At 45.5% G+C, this 24,819-nt stretch overlaps 1 protein-coding gene across 4 annotated transcripts in view; it reads left to right on the forward strand.

The window, feature by feature from the left end:
* FBXW11 (F-box and WD repeat domain containing 11) overlaps positions 1–24,269 on the forward strand; it is a 486,480-nt gene extending 462,211 nt beyond the window's left edge. For all 4 annotated transcript variants that reach the window (XM_069199326.1, XM_069199329.1, XM_069199328.1 and 1 more), the window contains one exon: positions 21,966–24,269. The gene's annotated coding sequence lies outside the window, so the exon portion shown is untranslated. The remainder of the gene's footprint in view (positions 1–21,965) is intronic.
* The last annotated feature ends 550 nt before the right edge of the window (positions 24,270–24,819 follow it).

A 24,819-nucleotide genomic window follows, 5' to 3' on the forward strand; every position in this document is an offset into this window, starting at 1 on the left:
CATTACGACCAGGGATTCGTTCATCCACCAACACATCACCTATAATTCCAAGCCACTTCTTGGATATTGAAAATTCTAATGACGGCCCTTTCGGACAAGCTCAAAGCCCGTCTGAGCTTCACATCAAATGCCAAGACGAAGAGGATGACTATTATGACGAAGGGCAGAATTTCTATCCTCCTTCTGCTCAACGGGACTCGGAACATTTCAGCTACTACCCTAACCACACCACCCCCACCTAGGCAGGATGACTTCTTTATGCATCGTTACTTAGTCCAGGATATTCGGGCTATGCTTTCTAACTATAGGAAGCGTCTTCCACAGCTGCCAAAAAAAGACCAGTGGCACCGCCACAACCTGAGTCCCCTACTGCAACAGTCATCCCTCCGTCTGCCACTGCCAGGATATCATCGCCGTCCCGTATAGCACAACCACTAAGGGGACGATTCATCATCATCTGATGACAACAGAGAGGAGGGTGACATTCATAAGTCTCATCCCCCACTGGATGATTGTGACAATTACATCATACCCACACCATCTCCAGAGTACATTAGAGGATTTCACAATTTAATGGAAAAAGCGGCATCCATGTTCCGTCTCCCAATATCGGTTAAGCAGTCTGGCTTCTTTCTCTACGAATTCAGAGCAAACAAGAAAGTCATTCCAGACTGATTACATCTGGCAGGAGGGTATTAAGGTAATGAAGAATCTTGCTACAATTGCGGCTGTACTACGTTATATTGATTAAAAAATAAAATAATAAATACAGAGCCACAGAGCATTCTCCTGCATACCTGATAGGACACCCCAAACCAGATTAAATTATTTCTCGGGTGGCTCAATGCAGAACAAAAACCTGTCCACACCGATCTCCGTGCCACCAGACAGAAATGGGGCACTGCTTACACAATATTATAAAAAGGTTCTCTACCATATCTGCCATCACTGTTAGAGCGGCTAACTCTTTGCTTATTCTATGCCTCTGTGACAGACAGATGTGGTCAGATATTAGTTAACTTATTGATCGCATCCCATAAGACAAAAGATCTGAAGCTAGAAAGATCTTACAAGAAGGCGAAGACACATTCTCTGAAATTGGCTGCGCTCTGGACATTGCTGTAAGGAAATGCCTCCTTGGCATGGTTGCCCCCTGACTTTTTGCCTTTGCTGATGCTATGTTTACAATTGAAAGTGTGCTGAGGCCTGCTAACCAGGCCCCAGCACCAGTGTTCTTTCCCTAACCTGTACTTTTGTATCCACAATTGGCAGACCCTGGCATCCAGATAAGTCCCTTGTAACTGGTACTTCAAGTACCAAGGGCCCTGATGCCAAGGAAGGTCTCTAAGGGCTGCAGCATGTCTTATGCCACCCTGGAGACCTCTCACTCAGCACAGACACACTGCTTGCCAGCTTGTGTGTGCTAGTGAGGACAAAACGAGTAAGTCGACATGGCACTCCCCTCAGGGTGCCATGCCAGCCTCTCACTGCCTATGCAGTATAGGTAAGACACCCCTCTAGCAGGCCTTACAGCCCTAAGGCAGGGTGCACTATACCATAGGTGAGGGTACCAGTGCATGAGCATGATACCCCTACAGTGTCTAAATAAAACCTTAGACATTGTAAGTGCAGGGTAGCCATAAGAGTATATGGTCTGGGAGTCTGTCAAACACGAACTCCACAGCACCATAATGGCTACACTGAAAACTGGGAAGTTTGGTATCAAACTTCTCAGCACAATAAATGCACACTGATGCCAGTGTACATTTTATTGTAAAATACACCACAGAGGGCACCTTAGAGGTGCCCCCTGAAACTTAACCGACTATCTGTGTAGGCTGACTAGTTTTAGCAGCCTGCCACAAACCGAGACATGTTGCTGGCCCCATGGGGAGAGTGCCTTTGTCACTCTGAGGCCAGTAACAAAGCCTGCACTGGGTGGAGATGCTAACACCTCTCCCAGGCAGGAATTGTCACACCTGGCGGTGAGCCTCAAAGGCTCACCTCCTTTGTGCCAACCCAGCAGGACACTCCAGCTAGTGGAGTTGCCCGCCCCCTCCGGCCAGGCCCCACTTTTGGCGGCAAGGCCGGAGAAAATAATGAGAATAACAAGGAGGAGTCACTGGCCAGTCAGGACAGCCCCTAAGGTGTCCTGAGCTGAGGTGACTCTAACTTTTAGAAATCCTCCATCTTGCAGATGGAGGATTCCCCCAATAGGGTTAGGATTGTGACCCCCTCCCCTTGGGAGGAGGCACAAAGAGGGTGTACCCACCCTCAGGGCTAGTAGCCATTGGCTACTAACCCCCCAGACCTAAACACGCCCTTAAATTTAGTATTTAAGGGCTACCCTGAACCCTAGAAAATTAGATTCCTGCAACTACAAGAAGAAGGACTGCCTAGCTGAAACCCCTGCAGCGGAAGACCAGAAGACGACAACTGCCTTGGCTCCAGAAACTCACCGGCCTGTCTCCTGCCTTCCAAAGATCCTGCTCCAGCGACGCCTTCCAAAGGGACCAGCGACCTCGACATCCTCTGAGGACTGCCCCTGCTTCGAAAAGACAAGAAACTCCCGAGGACAGCGGACCTGCTCCAAGAAAAGCTGCAACTTTGTTTCCAGCAGCTTTAAAGAACTCTGCAAGCTCCCCGCAAGAAGCGTGAGACTTGCAACACTGCACCCGGCGACCCCGACTCGGCTGGTGGCGATCCAACCCCTCAGGAGGGACCCCAGGACTACTCTGATACTGTGAGTACCAAAACCTGTCCCCCCTGAGCCCCCACAGCGCCGCCTGCAGAGGGAATCCCGAGGCTTCCCCTGACCGCGACTCTTTGAATCTAAAGTCCCGACGCCTGGGAGAGACCCTGCACCCGCAGCCCCCAGGACCTGAAGGACCGGACTTTCACTGGAGAAGCGACCCCCAGGAGTCCCTCTCCCTTGCCCAAGTGGAGGTTTCCCCGAGGAACCCCCCCCTTGCCTGCCTGCAGCGCTGAAGAGATCCCGAGATCTCTCATAGACTAACATTGCGAACCCGACGCTTGTTTCTACACTGCACCCGGCCGCCCCCGCGCCGCTGAGGGTGAAATTTCTGTGTGGACTTGTGTCCCCCCCGGTGCCCTACAAAACCCCCCTGGTCTGCCCTCCGAAGACGCGGGTACTTACCTGCAAGCAGACCGGAACCGGGGCACCCCCTTCTCTCCATTCTAGCCTAGGTGTTTTGGGCACCACTTTGAACTCTGCACCTGACCGGCCCTGAGCTGCTGGTGTGGTGACTTTGGGGTTGCTCTGAACCCCCAACGGTGGGCTACCTTGGACCAAGAACTGAACCCTGTAAGTGTCTTACTTACCTGGTAAAACTAACAAATACTTACCTCCCCTAGGAACTGTGAAAATTGCACTAAGTGTCCACTTTTAAAACAGCTATTTGTGAATAACTTGAAAAGTATACATGCAATTTTGATGATTTGAAGTTCCTAAAGTACTTACCTGCAATACCTTTCGAATGAGCTATTACATGTAGAATTTGAACCTGTGGTTCTTAAAATAAACTAAGAAAAGATATTTTTCTATATAAAAACCTATTGGCTGGATTTGTCTCTGAGTGTGTGTACCTCATTTATTGTCTATGTGTATGTACAACAAATGCTTAACACTACTCCTTGGATAAGCCTACTGCTCGACCACACTACCACAAAATAGAGCATTAGTATTATCTATTTTTACCACTATTTTACCTCTAAGGGGAACCCTTGGACTCTGTGCATGCTATTCCTTACTTTGAAATAGCACATACAGAGCCAACTTCCTACATTGGTGGATCAGCGGTGGGATACAAGACTTTGCATTTGCTGGACTACTCAGCCAATACCTGATCACACGACAAATTCCAAAATTGTCATTAGAAATTGATTTTTGCAATTTGAAAAGTTTTCTAAATTCTTAAAAGACCTGCTAGGGCCTTGTGTTAGATCCTGTTTAGCATTTCTTTTAGAGTTTAAAAGTTTGGTAAAAGTTTGAATTAGATTCTAGAACCAGTTTTAGTTTCTTAAAAAGTATTCCAACTTTTAGAAGCATAATGTCTAGCACAGATGTGAATGTGGTGGAACTCGACACCACACCTTACCTCCATCTACAGATGAGAGAGCTAAGGTCACTCTGTAAACTAAAGAAAATAGCAATGGGCCCCAAACCTACCAAAGTACAGCTCCAGGAGCTTTTGGCAGAGTTTGAAAAGGCCAACCCCTCTGAGGATGGCAACTCAGAGGATGAAGATAGTGACTTGGAGGGAAATTCCCCCCCTCCAGTCCTACTTAGGGAGAGCAGGGCTTCTCAAGCCCTGACTCCACAAATAATAGTCAGAGATGCTGGTTCCCTCACAGGAGGGACCAACAACTCTGAAATCACTGAGGATAACCCCAGTGAAGAGGACATCCAGTTAGCCAGGATGGCCAAAAGATTGGCTTTGGAAAGACAGATCCTAGCCATAGAGAGGGAAAGACAAGAGATGGGCCTAGGACCCATCAATGGTGGCAGCAACATAAATAGGGTCAGAGATTCTCCTGACATGTTGAAAATCCCCAAAGGGATTGTAACTAAATATGAAGATGGTGATGACATCACCAAATGGTTCACAGCTTTTGAGAGGGCTTGTGTAACCAGAAAAGTGAACAGATCTCACTGGGGTGCTCTCCTTTGGGAAATGTTCACAGGAAAGTGTAGGGATAGACTCCTCACACTCTCTGGACAAGATGCAGAATCTTATGACCTCATGAAGGGTACCCTGATTGAGGGCTTTGGATTCTCCACTGAGGAGTACAGGATTAGGTTCAGGGGGGCTCAAAAATCCTCGAGCCAGACCTGGGTTGACTTTGTTGACTACTCAGTGAAAACACTAGATGGTTGGATTCAAGGCAGTGGTGTAAGTAATTATGATGGGCTGTACAATTTATTTGTGAAAGAACACCTGTTAAGTAATTGTTTCAATGATAAACTGCATCAGCATCTGGTAGACCTAGGACCAATTTCTCCCCAAGAATTGGGAAAGAAGGCGGACCATTGGGTCAAGACAAGGGTGTCCAAGACTTCAACAGGGGGTGACCAAAAGAAAGGGGTCACAAAGACTCCCCAGCAGAAGGGTGATGAGACAACCAAAACTAAAAATAGTAAAGAGTCTTCTACAGGCCCCCAAAAACCTGCACAGGAGGGTGGGCCCAGAGCCTCTTCACAAAACAATGGGTACAAGGGTAAAAACTTTGATCCCAAAAAGGCCTGGTGTCATAGCTGTAAACAGCATGGACACCAAACTGGAGACAAGGCCTGTCCCAAGAAAGGTTCCACTCCAAACTCCCATCCAGGTAACACTGGTATGGCTAGTCTCCAAGTGGGATCAACAGTGTGCCCAGAGCAAATCAGGGTCCACACTGAAGCTACTCTAGTTTCTGAGGGTGGGGTGGATTTAGCCACACTAGCTGTCTGGCCGCCTAACATGCAAAAATACAGACAGCAACTCTTAATTAATGGGACTAGAATAGAGGGCCTGAGGGATACAGGTGCCAGTGTCACCATGGTGACAGAGAAACTGGTTTCCCCTGGCCAATACCTGACTGGAAAAACTTACACAGTCACCAACGCTGACAATCAGAGAAAAGTACATCCCATGGCAATGGTTACTTTAGAATGGGGAGGGGTCAATGGCCTGAAGCAGGTGGTGGTCTCCTCAAATATCCCAGTGGACTGTCTGCTTGGAAATGACCTGGAGTCCTCAGCATGGGCTGAGGTAGAGCTAAAAACCCATGCAGCAATGCTGGGTATCCCTGAACTGGTGTGTGTGAAAACGAGAGCACAATGCAAGGCACAGGGTGAAAAAGTAGAGCTGGAGTCTGGAAAAATGGCCCAGCCTACCAAGAGAACAGGAAAGTCAGTTGGGAAACCAACTGCAACACAGCAAAAGAAAGGGAACCTCTCTTCTCAGGAAGAAGTTCTGCCCTCTGAGGGAACTGAGCCTTTGGAGCTTGAACCTTATCAGGTTGAGCTCTTAGGCCCAGGGGGACCCTCAAGGGAGGAGCTGTGTAAGGGACAAGAAACCTGTCCCTCTCTTGAAGGCCTTAGGCAGCAAGCTGCTGAAGAGTCCAAAGGCAAGAAAAATGGAACACATAGGGTCTATTGGGAAGATGGGCTCCTGTACACTGAGGCCAGAGGCCCCAAACCTGGTGCCACTAGGAGAGTGGTAGTGCCTCAGCTGTTCAGAGAGTTCATCCTAACATTGGCCCATGACATTCCCCTTGCTGGACATTTGGGACAAACCAAGACGTGGGAGAGGTTAGTCAACCACTTCTACTGGCCCAATATGTCCAACATGGTTAAGGAGTTTTGCCTCTCCTGCCCCACCTGTCAAGCCAGTGGTAAGACAGGTGGGCACCCAAAGGCCCCCCTCATTCCACTTCCAGTGGTGGGGGTGCCCTTTGAAAGAGTGGGTGTGGACATAGTTGGTCCACTGGAACCTCCCACAGCCTCAGGAAATATGTATATCCTGGTAGTAGTGGATCATGCTACCAGGTATCCTGAAGCTATTCCCCTTAGGTCGACTACTGCCCCTGCAGTAGCCAAGGCCCTCATTGGTATCTTTACCAGAGTGGGTTTCCCTAAGGAGGTGGTGTCTGACAGAGGTACCAACTTCATGTCAGCATACCTAAAGCACATGTGGAATGAGTGTGGAGTGACTTATAAATTCACTACACCTTACCATCCACAAACTAATGGCTTAGTTGAGAGATTCAACAAGACATTAAAGGGCATGATCATGGGGCTCCCAGAAAAACTCAAAAGGAGATGGGATGTCCTCCTGCCATGTCTGCTTTTCGCTTACAGGGAGGTACCACAGAAGGGAGTAGGGTTCTCACCCTTTGAACTTCTGTTTGGTCATCCTGTAAGGGGACCACTTGCCCTTGTTAAAGAAGGCTGGGAGAGACCTCTCCATGAGCCTAAACAGGACATAGTGGACTATGTACTTGGCCTTCGCTCTAGAATGGCAGAGTACATGGAAAAGGCAACCAAAAACCTTGAGGCCAGCCAACAACTCCAGAAGTTTTGGTATGACCAAAAGGCTGCACTGGTTGAGTTCCAACCAGGGCAGAAAGTCTGGGTTCTGGAGCCTGTGGCTCCCAGGGCACTCCAGGACAAATGGAGTGGCCCTTACCCAGTGCTAGAGAGGAAGAGTCAGGTCACCTACCTGGTGGACCTGGGCACAAGCAGGAGCCCCAAGAGGGTGATCCATGTAAACCGCCTTAAGCTCTTCCACGACAGGGCTGATGTCAATCTGTTGATGGTAACAGATGAGGATCAGGAGGCAGAGAGTGAACCTCTCCCTGATCTTCTGTCATCAGACCCAAAAGATGGTACAGTAGATGGAGTGATCTACTCAGACACCCTCTCTGGCCAACAGCAAGCTGATTGTAGGAGAGTCCTACAACAGTTTCCTGAACTCTTCTCCTTAACCCCTGGTCAGACACACCTGTGTACCCATGATGTGGACACAGGAGACAGCATGCCTGTCAAAAACAAAATCTTTAGACAGTCTGACCATGTTAAGGAAAGCATCAAGGTGGAAGTCCACAAGATGCTGGAATTGGGAGTCATTGAGCGCTCTGACAGCCCCTGGGCTAGCCCAGTGGTCTTAGTCCCCAAACCTCACACCACAGATGGAAAGAAAGAGATGAGGTTTTGTGTGGACTACAGAGGGCTCAATTCTGTCACCAAGACAGATGCTCATCCAATTCCAAGAGCTGATGAGCTCATTGATAAATTAGGTGCTGCCAAATTTCTAAGTACCTTTGACTTGACAGCAGGGTACTGGCAAATAAAAATGGCACCTGGAGCAAAAGAAAAGACAGCATTCTCCACACCTGATGGGCATTATCAGTTTACTGTTATGCCCTTTGGTTTAAAGAATGCCCCTGCCACCTTCCAAAGGTTGGTGAATCAAGTCCTTGCTGGCTTGGAGTCCTTTAGCACAGCTTATCTTGATGATATTGCTGTCTTTAGCTCCACCTGGCAGGATCACCTGGTCCACCTGAGGAAGGTTTTGAAGGCTCTGCAATCTGCAGGCCTCTCTATCAAGGCATCCAAATGCCAGATAGGGCAGGGAACTGTGGTTTACTTGGGACACCTTGTAGGTGGAGGCCAAGTTCAACCACTCCAACCCAAGATCCAGACTATTCTGGACTGGGTAGCTCCAAAAACCCAGACTCAAGTCAGGGCATTCCTTGGCTTGACTGGGTACTACAGGAGGTTTGTGAAGGGGTATGGATCCATTGTGACAGCCCTCACTGAGCTCACCTCCAAGAAAATGCCCAAGAAAGTGAACTGGACTGTGGACTGCCAACAGGCCTTTGACACCCTGAAACAGGCAATGTGCTCAGCACCAGTTCTCAAAGCTCCAGATTATTCTAAGCAGTTCATTGTGCAGACTGATGCCTCTGAACATGGGATAGGGGCAGTTTTGTCCCAAACAAATGATGATGGCCTTGACCAGCCTGTTGCTTTCATTAGCAGGAGGTTACTCCCCAGGGAGCAGCGTTGGAGTGCCATTGAGAGGGAGGCCTTTGCTGTGGTCTGGTCCCTGAAGAAGCTGAGACCATACCTCTTTGGGACTCACTTCCTAGTTCAAACTGACCACAGACCTCTCAAATGGCTGATGCAAATGAAAGGTGAAAATCCTAAACTGTTGAGGTGGTCCATCTCCCTACAGGGAATGGACTTTATAGTGGAACACAGACCTGGGACTGCCCATGCCAATGCAGATGGCCTTTCCAGGTTCTTCCACTTAGAAAATGAAGACTCTCTTGGGAAAGGTTAGTCTCATCCTCTTTCGTTTGGGGGGGGGTTGTGTAAGGAAATGCCTCCTTGGCATGGTTGCCCCCTGACTTTTTGCCTTTGCTGATGCTATGTTTACAATTGAAAGTGTGCTGAGGCCTGCTAACCAGGCCCCAGCACCAGTGTTCTTTCCCTAACCTGTACTTTTGTATCCACAATTGGCAGACCCTGGCATCCAGATAAGTCCCTTGTAACTGGTACTTCAAGTACCAAGGGCCCTGATGCCAAGGAAGGTCTCTAAGGGCTGCAGCATGTCTTATGCCACCCTGGAGACCTCTCACTCAGCACAGACACACTGCTTGCCAGCTTGTGTGTGCTAGTGAGGACAAAACGAGTAAGTCGACATGGCACTCCCCTCAGGGTGCCATGCCAGCCTCTCACTGCCTATGCAGTATAGGTAAGACACCCCTCTAGCAGGCCTTACAGCCCTAAGGCAGGGTGCACTATACCATAGGTGAGGGTACCAGTGCATGAGCATGATACCCCTACAGTGTCTAAATAAAACCTTAGACATTGTAAGTGCAGGGTAGCCATAAGAGTATATGGTCTGGGAGTCTGTCAAACACGAACTCCACAGCACCATAATGGCTACACTGAAAACTGGGAAGTTTGGTATCAAACTTCTCAGCACAATAAATGCACACTGATGCCAGTGTACATTTTATTGTAAAATACACCACAGAGGGCACCTTAGAGGTGCCCCCTGAAACTTAACCGACTATCTGTGTAGGCTGACTAGTTTTAGCAGCCTGCCACAAACCGAGACATGTTGCTGGCCCCATGGGGAGAGTGCCTTTGTCACTCTGAGGCCAGTAACAAAGCCTGCACTGGGTGGAGATGCTAACACCTCTCCCAGGCAGGAATTGTCACACCTGGCGGTGAGCCTCAAAGGCTCACCTCCTTTGTGCCAACCCAGCAGGACACTCCAGCTAGTGGAGTTGCCCGCCCCCTCCGGCCAGGCCCCACTTTTGGCGGCAAGGCCGGAGAAAATAATGAGAATAACAAGGAGGAGTCACTGGCCAGTCAGGACAGCCCCTAAGGTGTCCTGAGCTGAGGTGACTCTAACTTTTAGAAATCCTCCATCTTGCAGATGGAGGATTCCCCCAATAGGGTTAGGATTGTGACCCCCTCCCCTTGGGAGGAGGCACAAAGAGGGTGTACCCACCCTCAGGGCTAGTAGCCATTGGCTACTAACCCCCCAGACCTAAACACGCCCTTAAATTTAGTATTTAAGGGCTACCCTGAACCCTAGAAAATTAGATTCCTGCAACTACAAGAAGAAGGACTGCCTAGCTGAAACCCCTGCAGCGGAAGACCAGAAGACGACAACTGCCTTGGCTCCAGAAACTCACCGGCCTGTCTCCTGCCTTCCAAAGATCCTGCTCCAGCGACGCCTTCCAAAGGGACCAGCGACCTCGACATCCTCTGAGGACTGCCCCTGCTTCGAAAAGACAAGAAACTCCCGAGGACAGCGGACCTGCTCCAAGAAAAGCTGCAACTTTGTTTCCAGCAGCTTTAAAGAACTCTGCAAGCTCCCCGCAAGAAGCGTGAGACTTGCAACACTGCACCCGGCGACCCCGACTCGGCTGGTGGCGATCCAACCCCTCAGGAGGGACCCCAGGACTACTCTGATACTGTGAGTACCAAAACCTGTCCCCCCTGAGCCCCCACAGCGCCGCCTGCAGAGGGAATCCCGAGGCTTCCCCTGACCGCGACTCTTTGAATCTAAAGTCCCGACGCCTGGGAGAGACCCTGCACCCGCAGCCCCCAGGACCTGAAGGACCGGACTTTCACTGGAGAAGCGACCCCCAGGAGTCCCTCTCCCTTGCCCAAGTGGAGGTTTCCCCGAGGAACCCCCCCCTTGCCTGCCTGCAGCGCTGAAGAGATCCCGAGATCTCTCATAGACTAACATTGCGAACCCGACGCTTGTTTCTACACTGCACCCGGCCGCCCCCGCGCCGCTGAGGGTGAAATTTCTGTGTGGACTTGTGTCCCCCCCGGTGCCCTACAAAACCCCCCTGGTCTGCCCTCCGAAGACGCGGGTACTTACCTGCAAGCAGACCGGAACCGGGGCACCCCCTTCTCTCCATTCTAGCCTAGGTGTTTTGGGCACCACTTTGAACTCTGCACCTGACCGGCCCTGAGCTGCTGGTGTGGTGACTTTGGGGTTGCTCTGAACCCCCAACGGTGGGCTACCTTGGACCAAGAACTGAACCCTGTAAGTGTCTTACTTACCTGGTAAAACTAACAAATACTTACCTCCCCTAGGAACTGTGAAAATTGCACTAAGTGTCCACTTTTAAAACAGCTATTTGTCAATAACTTGAAAAGTATACATGCAATTTTGATGATTTGAAGTTCCTAAAGTACTTACCTGCAATACCTTTCGAATGAGCTATTACATGTAGAATTTGAACCTGTGGTTCTTAAAATAAACTAAGAAAAGATATTTTTCTATATAAAAACCTATTGGCTGGATTTGTCTCTGAGTGTGTGTACCTCATTTATTGTCTATGTGTATGTACAACAAATGCTTAACACTACTCCTTGGATAAGCCTACTGCTCGACCACACTACCACAAAATAGAGCATTAGTATTATCTATTTTTACCACTATTTTACCTCTAAGGGGAACCCTTGGACTCTGTGCATGCTATTCCTTACTTTGAAATAGCACATACAGAGCCAACTTCCTACAATTGCCTCCACAGGAATCCAGCAACTGGCATGTGCAGCTGTCTTACGACAACTTCATTCAGACCTGAAGTGCAGTCTAAAATTCTGGATATAGCTTAATGATAGGGGCACACTGTTTGGCAAGCACACCGATGAAGTTCTCCTTTTCATTAAGACGGACATGGCCAAATCCCTCAAAATCCTGCAGTACAGAAGGTTCCCTTTCGTGGGGCGCATTGTTGTGGTTTCTCCACCTACAGCTGCGGATATCAATGCTTCCAGCAGTATTAGTGTGATCAGCCTCCGTACAGGTCAACGCGCCAACAAGCATACCCACAGCAGGTTTCTCTAAATAAGGACCACGCCGAAAACAGTCACATCAGAGCAGAGACACAGGTCACAAGCAATTACCCCATCCAGGTACCAGCTATGCCACCTTCTCCTCACCCCGTAGGTGCGAACATCTCAAATTTCCTGTATCACTGGGAGAGGGTGACATCAAACGAATAGGTACTGGAACTTGTGACCTTTGGCTATACCTTGGAATTTATGGAAAGACAATCAAAAAATCCACCCAGGGGATCACGCACCCCTTATCTTCACTTATTACAGAAAGAAGCCCTAATGCTTGCCAAGGGGGCATTAGAGGGTGATCCATTAGCTCAGAAGGGGAAAGGATTCTACTCCCATTTTTTCCTCAAATGCAAGAAATGTGGGGAATGGAGACTTATCCTAAATCTCAGGACGCTAAACAAGTTCCTCCACAAACAATGCTTTCGGATGATTACTCTCTGACATCCCTCACCTGTTGACCATTGTGGACCTCATGACCTCTCCAGACCTAGAAGATGTATAGTCCCATATCCCCATTCATCCCAAGCACAGCAGATAACCTCAGTTTCACTGTAGCTGGTACCCCTTACCAATTCAGAGTTCTTCCATTTGGCCTCAAATCAGCCCTTCGCATATTTACCAAGTGCTTGGCTCCTGTGGCAGCTGCTCTCAGAAAACAAGGTTAGAAAACTGGCTGCTAAAAGCTTCAAATCCAAAGCAAGCTGTCACCGCCACGAATGCCTGCCTGTAGTTGTTTCTCAAACTGGGTCTCACCGTGACTTGGCGAAAGTTCTTAACCACTCCCAATCATAGGATGACATTTCTTTTGGTCTATCTAGATACAGTTCAGAACAAAGCATAAATCTCCCATGAAAGGCAAAAGAGGCTAGCAGACTCAGCTCAAAAATATCAAGAATAAAGTATGTTTCAGTGAGACTGTTCAAGTTGCTCCTGGGGATGATCTCTTCGGCAATCAACCTAGTCCCTTTTGCACGCCTCAAAATAAAAACCATTACAAGAAGAACTGCAGCTACATTGGATCTCTTCGCAAGGTTCTTTCGAGGACTTGCCATAACACCAAAGATGTCAGACACGCTAGCATTGTAGTCTCATAGGCCTCATCTAGCACAAGGTCTCACGTTTATGCCGTTGGTTCCCAACTTTGTCATTGCCACGGTTGCTTAAATGGATGGCTGGTGAGGCCACTTACAGGACCTACAGATCCAAGGAAAGTGGTTGTTACATCAACAGAATATGCACATCAACAGCCTGGAACTGAAAGCTATCTTTCTCACCCGCAAACTTTTCTCCCAAAAATAGCAGGATCCTCAGTGCTGGTCCATAAGGACAGCATGCATTACATCAACCGGCTAGGAGGAACCAAATTTCTAACACTTTCTCACGAAGCCCAAGAGCTTTAGAGTTGGCTCACAGCCCATAAGACATCCCTGACAGCCAAACACGTTTTGGGAGTACACAACACCCTTGCCGACACCCTCAGCTGAGCCATAGACAACTTCCATCAGTGTGAGCTGGACCAGCATCAACTTGACAAAATATTCTCGCAGTGGGGTAAACCAACACTGGATCGCTTTGCTTCGCTTCAGGGAACAATACCAAATGCCAGTTCTACGCCAATTGATACTCCCTCCCTCTGAGGTCTTGGGGGAATGCCCTTTTGATGCAGTGGTCCGGAATTCAAGCATACGCTTTTCCCTGCTTCCCATTAATTCCCAAGGTCCTCCCCAAGATAAAAGTGGAGCCCTGTCTCCTCAGCCTGATCACTCCCAAGTGGCCCAGGCAACACTGATACCACTGCCTAATTTGTAAATAAAAGTGGGTCGGTTCCCAAAGCCCTCCTCTGGAACAAACAGCTGCTTCAATTGAATGTGCAACCATGGAATACTGAGGTAGCGCAATCCTGAAGCTAACTCGGGCCTCTTTAATTTCATTTACAGCTCACTCGTGCACCTTTCTGCTTTCTCCCTTTGAGTCTCTTTTTCATTTTTCTCTTCCTCAATCTTTCCTATATTTGTTTTTTGCTCACAATAAATGCTTGAGGCAGAAAAATAAGTGCCGGCCCTCAAAAATAAATGCTGGTGCCCAGCACTGGAAATCACCAACACAAGTTAAGCACTGACTGGTACACGGAACTCATTCTCCTCTCACTGACCAGTCCTTTACACCTTCCAAAAATATGAATACTCATGTCAATGAACCAGGGCCAAATATTACACCTGGAACCAGCTTCCCTGTATTTACCTGAATTCTGTGAATTTCGAGACTTGAACATCACTCAAGTATACATAGAGATTATATCCAAAGCAAGAATGGAAAGACGCAAACAAGACCTACAGGTTAAAATCGAAAAGATTCAGTTTCTGGTGTCAACAAAATGATTATACCTGTTCGAAGCCTCTCTTGAACAGATTTTGCCATAACTTCTCTCGCTGGCCAAATTTGGCCTTGCTCATGCATCAGTCAAAGTCCACCTAATCGCAATTTCAAGGTATAGGTGCTCTTCACAGACTCTGTCTCTTTTTAACCAGACACATTAAGCAATTTATAAAGGGGTTTTTCAGAGCTTTCCAGTAGGTGCAAGCTCCTCCCCCGGAGTGACATCTCAATGTGGTCTTATAGCAATTAATGAAGTCTCCTTTCGAACCCATTCATAAGGCAGAATTAAAGTTCTTCACATGAAATGTTGCACTGTTACTCGCTCTCACATCTACCAGAAGGGTTAGTGAGATATAAGCCTTCACTACCCAAGAGCCTTTCTTACATTTTACAGGCGAGTTTGTACTTCTCAGAACAAACCCAAAACTCATTCTGAAGGTACATTCTCAATTTCATGTTAACAAACCGGTCATTTCTTCGAACATTTTTTTCCCAATCCTGCCACACATGCTGAAAGGACTCTCCACACATTTGACATTAAACAATGTCTCAAATTTTACCTTCACCGTAACAAGCTTATTCACAAAACACATCAACTGCTAGTCTCTTATGGGTAAGGGCATCAAGGGACTGCAGTGACGAAAGCAACAATAGCCAGATAAATTTCGGCAACAAGGCTAAAAAAATCATTAAAATGTTACTAGACCTACAGGTCGAGTTCCTTAAATTATCTACTCGACCTAACTGCAATGTACTTGACCTGTAAACAGGTCTCAAATTGTGTGATCCTAGGCAAATAGTTTACAGAGTCTGATTTTTCTTAATTCTCACATACAATTTCACCTTCAAATATGTGATCTCAGTATTTCTGCAGTACATAAAAAAAAAAACCTCTTGTTTGATTAAGTAGACTAAAGTTTGCTGCTTGAATCACAAGAATCTAGCCCATATATCCATGAGGTCTAGCCCACATAACCTCGGACATCTTTGTTTACTAACAACATTGCCATCAGGGCAGGAGTGTTACTCAGTTTGTTTCAACACTGAATTTAAATAAATATATTACTAAACCATAGTGTGGTAACATATTGTCATCTACACTCAGTAACTTTTCAAGAAATGTCCACAAACCTAACCACTAACTTGCAGCTTTAATGATAAAACTAAATAGTGTATTAATAATCTGTGAAAATTGGGTTTTGGAAAACATATCCTTTGCACATCAACATGTAAAGTATTCTGATTTGTTTTCATCCTATTAAAATAGTTTTTCATCACAGAAATATAAAAAAGGGCTTTCACAACCACTGAAATATATTTTGAAATGTTTTCACAGTTGACTTAGTCATTTAAATGTTTTGTGTTAGGAAAAACCTGGCACCCTTTATCCTTTTATTTTACATTCTAAGCAGCAGGTCACAGTTCACCTTACAAAGTCCTGGAACTCTGCGGTCAGAAGCAAAATTAATTGTAAGAAAAACTGACTTTTAAACTGTCTGTGAACACAGACCAAATGTGACATAAGAACAAGATTTAAAGGCATCTTATTGCCCCTCCACTTTTCAACTGACCAGAACACCTGTTCAGTGTTAACTCGCCAGAAGAGTAAAATAGCTCAACCTGATGAAGTAAGACTTGCCAATGCAAGTGGTCGAGTGGATGTTTCGATCCCTGGGCAACAATTCAGTTTTGCCATTCCAAAGCGGGAAAACCCCCTTGTAAGAAAAGCTTAAGTCGCTCTCTGAGTAGTATCCACTGCAGCTGCTCTATTTGCAGGCATACCACTTGAGAAGATATGCCGTGCTGCAAGGTGGAACAGCACCCATTCGTTCATGCAGTCTACAGCCTGTAATCTACACACTGTAGCAATGCACCAGTGGGTCAAGTGGTATTATGCCATCTATTGCAATAAAGTTGAGTCTTTTAATAGAGGTGTTCTACTCATATTAAATTCAAATGCTTGTCAAATTACTGTATATTCATGCTTGATTGCCCTATTAATGTTTATGTAAAGGTTTTAGACATGAATCGTTATGATTTCCATGTACATCTGTAAGGAAATGCCTCCTTGGCATGGTTACCCCCTGACTTTTTGCCTTTGCCGATGCCAAGTTATGATTTGAAAGTGTGCTGAGGCCTGCTAATCAGGCCCCAGCACCAGTGTTCTTTCTCTAACCTGTACTTTTGTTTCCACAATTGGCACACCCTGGCATCCAGATAAGTCCCTTGTAACTGGTACCTCTGGTACCAAGGGCCCTGATGCCAGGGAAGGCCTCTAAGGGCTGCACCATGTCTTATGCCACCCTGGGGACCCCTCACTCAGCACACACACTGCTTGCCAGCTTGTGTGTGCTAGTGGGGATAAAAAGACTAAGTCGACTTGGCGCTCCCCTCAGGGTGCCATGCCAACCTCACACTGCCTATAGGTATAAATAAGTCACCCCTCTAGCAGGCCTTACAGCCCTAAGGCAGGGTGCACTATACCATAGGTGAGGGCATAAGTGCATTAGGACTATGCCCCTACAGTGTCTAAGCAAAACCTTAGACATTGTAAGTGCAGGGTAGCCATAAGAGTGTATGGTCTGGGAGTCTGTCATGCACGAACTCCACAGCACCATAATGGCTACACTGAAAACTGTGAAGTTTGGTATCAAACTTCTCAGCACAATAAATGCACACTGATGCCAGTGTACATTTTAGTGTAACATACACCCCAGAGGGCACCTTAGAGGTGCCCCCTGAAACCTTAACCGACTACCAGTGTAGGCTGACTAGTTTTAGCAGCCTGCCACACACGAGACATGTTGCTGGCCACATGGGGAGAGTGCCTTTGTCACTCTGTGAATCGTAACAAAGCCTGTACTGGGTGGAGGTGCTTCTCACCTCCCCCTGCAGGAACTGTAACACCTGGCGGTGAGCCTCAAAGGCTCACCCCCTTTGTTACAACACCCCAGGGTACTCCAGCTAGTGGAGTTGCCCGCCCCCTCTGGCCACGGCACAACTTTGGGCGGCAAGGCCAGAGGAGATAATGAGAAAAACAAGGAGTCGTCACTGGCCAGTCAGGACAGCCCCTAAGGTGTCCTGAGCTGAGGTGACTCTGACTTTTAGAAATCCTCCATCTTGCAGATGGAGGATTCCCCCAATAGGGATAGGAATGTGCCCCCCTCCCCTCAGGGAGGAGACACAAAGAGTGTGTAGCCACCCTCAGGGCTAGTAGCCATTGGCTACTAACCCCCCAGACCTAAACACACCCCTAAATTGAGTATTTAGGGGCTCCCAGAACACAGCAAGATAGATTCCTGCAACCTAAGAAGGACTGCTGAGCTGAAAACCTGCAGAGAAGACGGAGATACCAACTGCTTTGGCCCCAGACCTACCGGCCTGTCTCCCCACTTCTAAAGACACTGCTCCAGCGACGCATTCCACAGGGTCCATCAACCTCTGAAGCCTCAGAGGACTACCCTGCATCTAGAAGGACCAACAACTCCAGAGGACAGCGGCTCTGATCCCCAAAGACTGCAACTTTGCAACAAGAAGCAACTTTGAAACAACACACGTTTCCCGCTGGAAGCGTGAGACTTTGCACTCTGCACCCGACGCCCCCGGCTCGACTTGTGGAGAACAAACACCACAGGGAGGACTCCCTGGCGACTACGAGACCGTGAGTAGCCAGAGTTGAGCCCCCACAGCGACGCCTGCAGAGGGAATCCCGAGGCTCCCCCTGACTGCGACTGCCTGCTTCAAAGACCCGACGCCTGGTAGAGACTCTGCACCCGCATCCCCCAGGACCTGAAGGATCTGACCCCCAGGTGGCACTCTCCCTTGCCCAGGTGGTGGCTACCCCGAGGAGCCCCCCTCTTCCCCCCCCTCCCGCCTGCATCGCTGAAGAGACCCCTTGGTCTCCCATTGAATCCTATTGCGAACCCGACGCCTGTTTGCACACTGCACCCGGCCGCCCCCGTGCCGCTGAGGGTGACTTTCTGTGCTGACTTGTGTCCTCCCCGGTGCCCTACAAAACCCCCCTGGTCTGCCCTCCGAAGACATGGGTACTTACCTGCTGGCCGACTGGAACAGGGGCACCCCCTTCTCCATTGAAGCCTATGCGTTTTGGGCACCACTTTGATCTCTGCACCTGACCGGTCCTGAGCTGCTTGTGTGGTAACTTTGGGGTTGCCCTGAACCCCCCAACGGTGGCCTACCTTGGACCCAACTTTGAACCCCATCGGTGGTTTGCTTACCTGCAAAAACTAACAAACACTTACCACCCCCAGGAACCGTTGAAAATTGCACTGTCTAGTTTTAAAATAGCTATATGTCATTTGTGTGAAAACTGTATATGCTATTTTGCTAATTCAAAGTTCCTAAGTGAAATACCTTTCATTTAAAGTATTGTTTGTAAATCTTGAACCTGTGGTTCTTAAAATAAACTAAGAAAAGATATTTTTCTATACAAAAACCTATTGGCCTGGAATTGTCTCGGAGTGTGTGTTCCTCATTTATTGCTTGTGTGTGTACAACAAATGCTTAACACTACCCTCTGATAAGCCTACTGCTCGACCACACTACCACAAAATAGAGCATTAGAATTATCTCTTTTTGCCACTATCTTACCTCTAAGGGGAACCCTTGGACTCTGTGCATGCTATTTCTTACTTTGAAATAGTACATACAGAGCCAACTTCCTACAACATCAATATACATATTTACATCTTGTATGGTTTACTATGAAAGCGTATTGCTTTTACCCACCATCCTCTAAGGATACATTAGTTACCTACAATACTGCTTGCTATTCTGATTTAAGCCTGTGAATCTATGAAAGATCCAATACTGGATAAGAAAATAATTTACTTGCCCGTAACTGCAGTTATCCAGTATTGGTATTTTTCATAGATTCACATGTGACTCGCTTTCCTCCCCTGAGAGGCTCCCATCATGACTAGGGATGTTATTTCCATTTGTGCTCGAAAATCTGATAGATTCTGCCTCTTTTGGTAGTGCTCTACAGGGTGACTGCTTCTGATTGGTGGCTGTTCACGTTTTGTCCTTTTTTTGTTGTTGTGTTTTTATAAAAAGGACATAGGCTATCAGACTGATGGCCCAGTACCATTATAGCCTATGGTAGTTCTAGATACTGCTTTACCATGGTACCGTGGGACTCCCACTTCAACGACTAGGAATGATTCAAGCATATGAATCTAAGGAAGATACCAATACTGGATAACTGCAGTTACAGTTAAGTAATGTATTTTTTTTCCAATCTGTCAACACTCACGCAAGAGAATACACTTTAGATAGTTTCCATAACAGGAAAGGCAAGTATCTCCCACCTAGAACCATTTTCAAGCAAGTCATGTTAAATTCCCACAGAAAATATCTCAAATATAGGCCAGAGGGACACATTGCCATGAAAGAAGACAACTGTTTTGCTATCTCCTGCTGTGCTCCTGGTATTTGCAAAAACAGATGATGGACGGAATGCAGCACAAATCAAACATTCACCCCTCCCCCCCCCCCCACAGATCTGGGTTTAATCCATCTGTTTTTTTTGCTTGCCATTCCAGTTTGGACCTAGCCATATGCAAATCAGTCACTACCCTGTTCCCCATGGGTAAAGTCCAGCCCGAACTGCCAGGCCAGTTCCTTGGTGGACCAGAAACCAGCATCCTTGGACCGGTTTCAGGGTATCACCCTTCATTAGCCAGGCTAGCTTGAATGTGGTGGCAGAGCTAGCATGGAACCCATGTCTAGGCATACCGTTCCCACTTGGGATGCCAAACGCAAAAAGAACAGTTGATAGATGGAATGTAGACCATATCAAACATTCACCCCCCAGTCACAGATCTGGGTTTAATCGATCACTTTTTTCCTTGCCTTGGCATTCCAGTTTGGACCCAGCCATATGCAAGTCGGTCTTGACCCCGTTCCCCATGGGAACAGTCCAGCCCAAACTGCCAGGTCCTCCGTGGACCAGAATCACGCATCCTGGGATCGGTTTCAGGGTATCACCCACCATCAGCCAGGCTAGCTTGAATCTGGTGGCATAGCACCACTAGGGTGGCATGGTGAGCAAAGGAATTGATGGATTAAACCCAGATCTGTGACTTGGGGTGGATGTTTGATTGGTTCCGCATTCCATCCATCATTTTTGTTTGTGTGCTCCTGGTATAGGCATCAAGAGCATATTTTATTCACATTTTGTAGAGCGTGCCAAACCCGAGACAGTGCAGAAGAAGCAATGTTTATCATCTTAGTCAAAGTAAATACTCTATATTGATTGTCTAAAATAATTATTTTAGTCTTGAAAATCAAGACAACCTGATAAGGGGAATCAGAGGTCTATCTACCTTAGCTTTTCACAGCCATGCTGAAAAATACATTCCTAAGCTGGAGGACCTTTTTTATGTTCCATCTGAGAAATCATCATTCATTTGATCTAGCTTGTGTGTGTGCTTGGAAAATAGAGGCTATTGATGGAAAATCTATATGGTAATTATGGAAAGCAGAAAAACCAATTCCTTTTGCTAGCAGCATGCAAATGCCCAGCTGAAATAGGATCTGGTCATTTGGATCATATGTTCCTGCATGCACTGTGCCTCGGGAACTTTTGCATTGTATCAAGGTGGAAAATATCCAGTGGGGCAAGAGAATTTCAAATTATTGCATGCTGAACAAAGTGCACTCCTTATATGGTATAGTCTGCTATGGTAAATGATCTGAAGAGTCCACTCAGGAGACCAAGGTGAGCAGCCCACAGGGATGTAATAGCCAAATGCATCATGACAGATCTACTACATAGTCCACCAGTAAGCAAAAAGTGAGCAAATCATATAAATGTGCTGGAGGCTGATAGCCATGGTCTGTGTTCCATGTAGTAAGCTAGGAGCAGTGCAAGGTAGATCCCAGACAATCAGAGGGAAACAGACCCTTCATAGATGCCCGCAGGCATGTGCTAGATACAGACAACCTGTACGTTTGTCTACATTTGAAATACGTTCAGGGTCCTGTTATCATTTTTCTTTGGCCTTAGAGTTTGTTTATTGGTCAGTTTGATTCTGTATGATTAGTAAGCAGAAACATCATGCTGAGTGCAGACAAATAGCTATCGTTACCCTTGAGCCGCATCAACCTGAGAATATCTCTAAGCATTCCTGTTAGTGATTTTGCAAGCTTTCCGCAAGACTTAAAGATGGACTTGTTCCTAACATTGCAAATAGTGCAGCTTTTTCAAAATGCGCATTGGTTCAGAGTGTAAAAGGAATAATCCGTTTTGTATTGTATTTTGCAATAATTTCAGTTATTATGAACATACATTGAGGTATATTGACGATTTATAGTGGCTTCATAAGACTTTGAATATCATTTGTTCAGTTGATATTGTGCTAATTAGTTTTTTCGTGAAGCCATAGAGAGATTTTAACTGAAATTTTAAAACTAAAAATGAAAAAGGTGTAAGTCAGCTTCTTGGAGCTACAAAAATAACAAGTATGTAACTGACACAATGTTGATCATAGGAGTTCTTCCCCTTTTGTGATTTAATGTACTAGTGTATAATTATATCTGAATAATGATGGCCTTCTGTTTAATAATAAACTATATTAGGTCAAATGTGAGGTTGATTTCAGACATTTTGTGTGTTTATATAATGGTAATCCAATGTTGATATATATTTTTTTTATTATCGCATTTTCAGGGTCCCACAATCGTGAACTACTGGATATGTGGCTACTACATGTCTGACGATGTTGATTCAAAACACATCAGAGTTGGAACTGGTTAAGGATGCTGTACAAATATAAAGCAGCCCAATTCTTCAGTCAGATTCTTTGTTATCTTTGCTGCACCACTTCCCATTGAGGCCTTGGAAGCATTTACTACAGTTTTGACTTCAGATAGTTGAACATGAGGGTCCTCCCCATTCACTTGAATAATCCAAAGCTTCAACTGTAAAACTGCTTACAGAAAACTGAACCAGTTGCCCGTTTTCCAGAAGTAAATCTAGTCAAGAAAAGACTTGGCCTAATTTATATTGCTTTGCACTTTTGTCTGAGACTTCAAAGAAAAACATTCTCCGGTGAAGTTTGGGTGCCAAACACATATCCAGAAAGTACTGTACAGAACTTTTGCTTGCAGCGTCGTTTCTTCTCTCCACTCAATTGAAAATCGAAGCCTTTCTTTGTATGTGGAACATCTAGAACAAATCTCAGCCAGTTAGTGAAATGTAGTTTACTTTTATTTACTGCATCACTATTTCTTTATTTAAAGATTAATGTACCTACAAAAGTCAATAATCGAGAACTAATTGTATAGCTTTGTCTTGTCTTTTTTCAAAAGTCTTTGCTCTGTACTACAGCCGTCCTCCTTTTCTTTGTTTGGTGTTCTAAAATGTGTGCTTGCCTCTGCAATTCAGATATACGCATGTAGATATAATGTACATAATCGTTCAACCCTCTAGGTGTTGGGAGTCAAAGTATTCCAAGTGCTAATTTATAAATATGTTCTTGGCATTGAGAAATTCCAGCTTCTGGCATCGAGAGGTTAATATCACTGACCTAGAAATATGCCTCAATATGGAGGTTTTCAGTATTCATTAGGATTTGTAATGGAACAACATGTTTTAAATTGTAATTCCAAGCTTTTTAAAACTTAAATAATGTTTAATTTATGTTCTGTTTATATTTTGTGCTGCAGTACTTACCATAGGTCTTTTTAAAATTTATTTATATATATAGTAACAATTTTTTTTGTCGGTGGGGTGGAAAAATCTGTGGGGTGGGATTGAAAGCAGTCAGTATCATTGGCATTCATAACCATTAAAATGACATCTGTATCACAGTTAACACATTTGCTGTGGTTTAAGCCTGATCAGTGTTTGTTCTTTTATGTAAAGATTAAAATTGCCATAAACGTATCGTCCCAATTCTTTTCTCTTTCCACATTAATATTTTAAAATACTCACAGAAAGACAGTCCTAATGCTAATGCATTCTTCAACACTTAAATACTATTGGTCATTAGAGATGTATGTTTTCATTCTGTATGCAGTATTTTTCTGTGATGAGTTTCCATAGCACTAAAATAAGAGTGCCTAAAACATGCATATTCTATGATTGCAGGTGTAATTGGAGGAAACACACAAGCACAATATATTACCATTTATCTGTTCATGTTCATTTTTCAGCAACACCTTTTGTCCTCATATTTCATATCTGTCTGGAGTGTTATGAAGTATTAAGATCACTGTTAAGTCCATTCTATCTTTAGATAGTCAGACATTGTTCCTATGAGTGTCCTTCTAAATTAGGCTCACACGCACTATTAGTTGCAATTCAGTTACACTCTTTATTTGAAGTAAAAAACGGTGCTGGGATCAAAGTTTCTTTTTTTTTTTATCTTTGAAAATTTCTTTTACAATTTGTTGCTTTGTACATTTCTTGGAGAACGTAAATCTGTTAGGAAAGATGTACAAGTGTTGTAATAACTATCCACATACTCTACCGTGTGGTAAGCTTGATGGTCATTTTTAAGTGTCTTATTTTCTTTCTTTTATATCCAGACACTATTATACTGCACTGTCAATGGTGTCTGTCCTTCTAACAAATGAGTCGTCCCTTGTGCATGTATGAGATGAAAATCATTTTTTCCCTTTAGGGAATATTTGAACTGAACATGCAATCTAAGATTTGATTGTATTAAATGTAGTATACTTGTTGGCCTTGTGATTGGCACCCATGGAACTCTGACGCCTGGAATTAATAGTAGTGGTCCCTGGCTGCACTGTGGACTTTTTTTGCTTGTTATAATTGGACAACTGCTGTTATTGTTTAAAGCACTGGGGGTAGCCTAATTCGAATTTGTAATTATGTTTGCCAATTATCTGTTTGGAAAAAAGTTTGTGTATGGACAGCATATTGAAACTGTTAAATTGTACAGATATTGTTTATGATCTAAAGCTTTGTACTGTGGAATGTGCTTAATAAAAAAACGTTTGAACTTGGTGTTTTTCAAATAAATTGGCTTATAATGCTTTCTAACGTTAACCCTGATGGAATGGATTAATATTAAATGGATGCATCCTTCCATTGGACAATAACTGCAACATCTTTGTTGCAACATGAAACAAAAGTCACAACTGCGCTTTCCCTTCCCTCAACGTTTCCAAGTTTAATCTTCTGTAAAATGGTAAATGAAGAGATTTTGCACAGCAGAGAGAAAAGGCTGGGATATGGATTTTGGTATGGCCTTGCTGCTACTCCCTAATCTTCCCACCTGACTTTCCTTTATATTAGTTCTTTTCCTTTTGCTGAGGGAGCTGGGGCTGACTCATTAACGCTGCCAGTTTCTTGGCAGATACATCCTTATTATTTGACACATTTGCCTATTTTACCCAACTTCATTCTGAAATCCTTGCCCTATAGCTTCACTTCTCTCTCCGTTCTTGGACTCCTATGCATGTTCTCGGTGCTTCATTTGTAACAGAATGAGTGCCAGTGCCAAAACCTCTGATCAAAGGCCTGCATCCAGCGCTAATAAATGTCCTAGGCTGCA

This window comes from Pleurodeles waltl, chromosome 7, assembly GCF_031143425.1.
Source record: "Pleurodeles waltl isolate 20211129_DDA chromosome 7, aPleWal1.hap1.20221129, whole genome shotgun sequence".
In the NCBI taxonomy this organism is placed as follows: Eukaryota; Metazoa; Chordata; class Amphibia; order Caudata; family Salamandridae; genus Pleurodeles; species Pleurodeles waltl.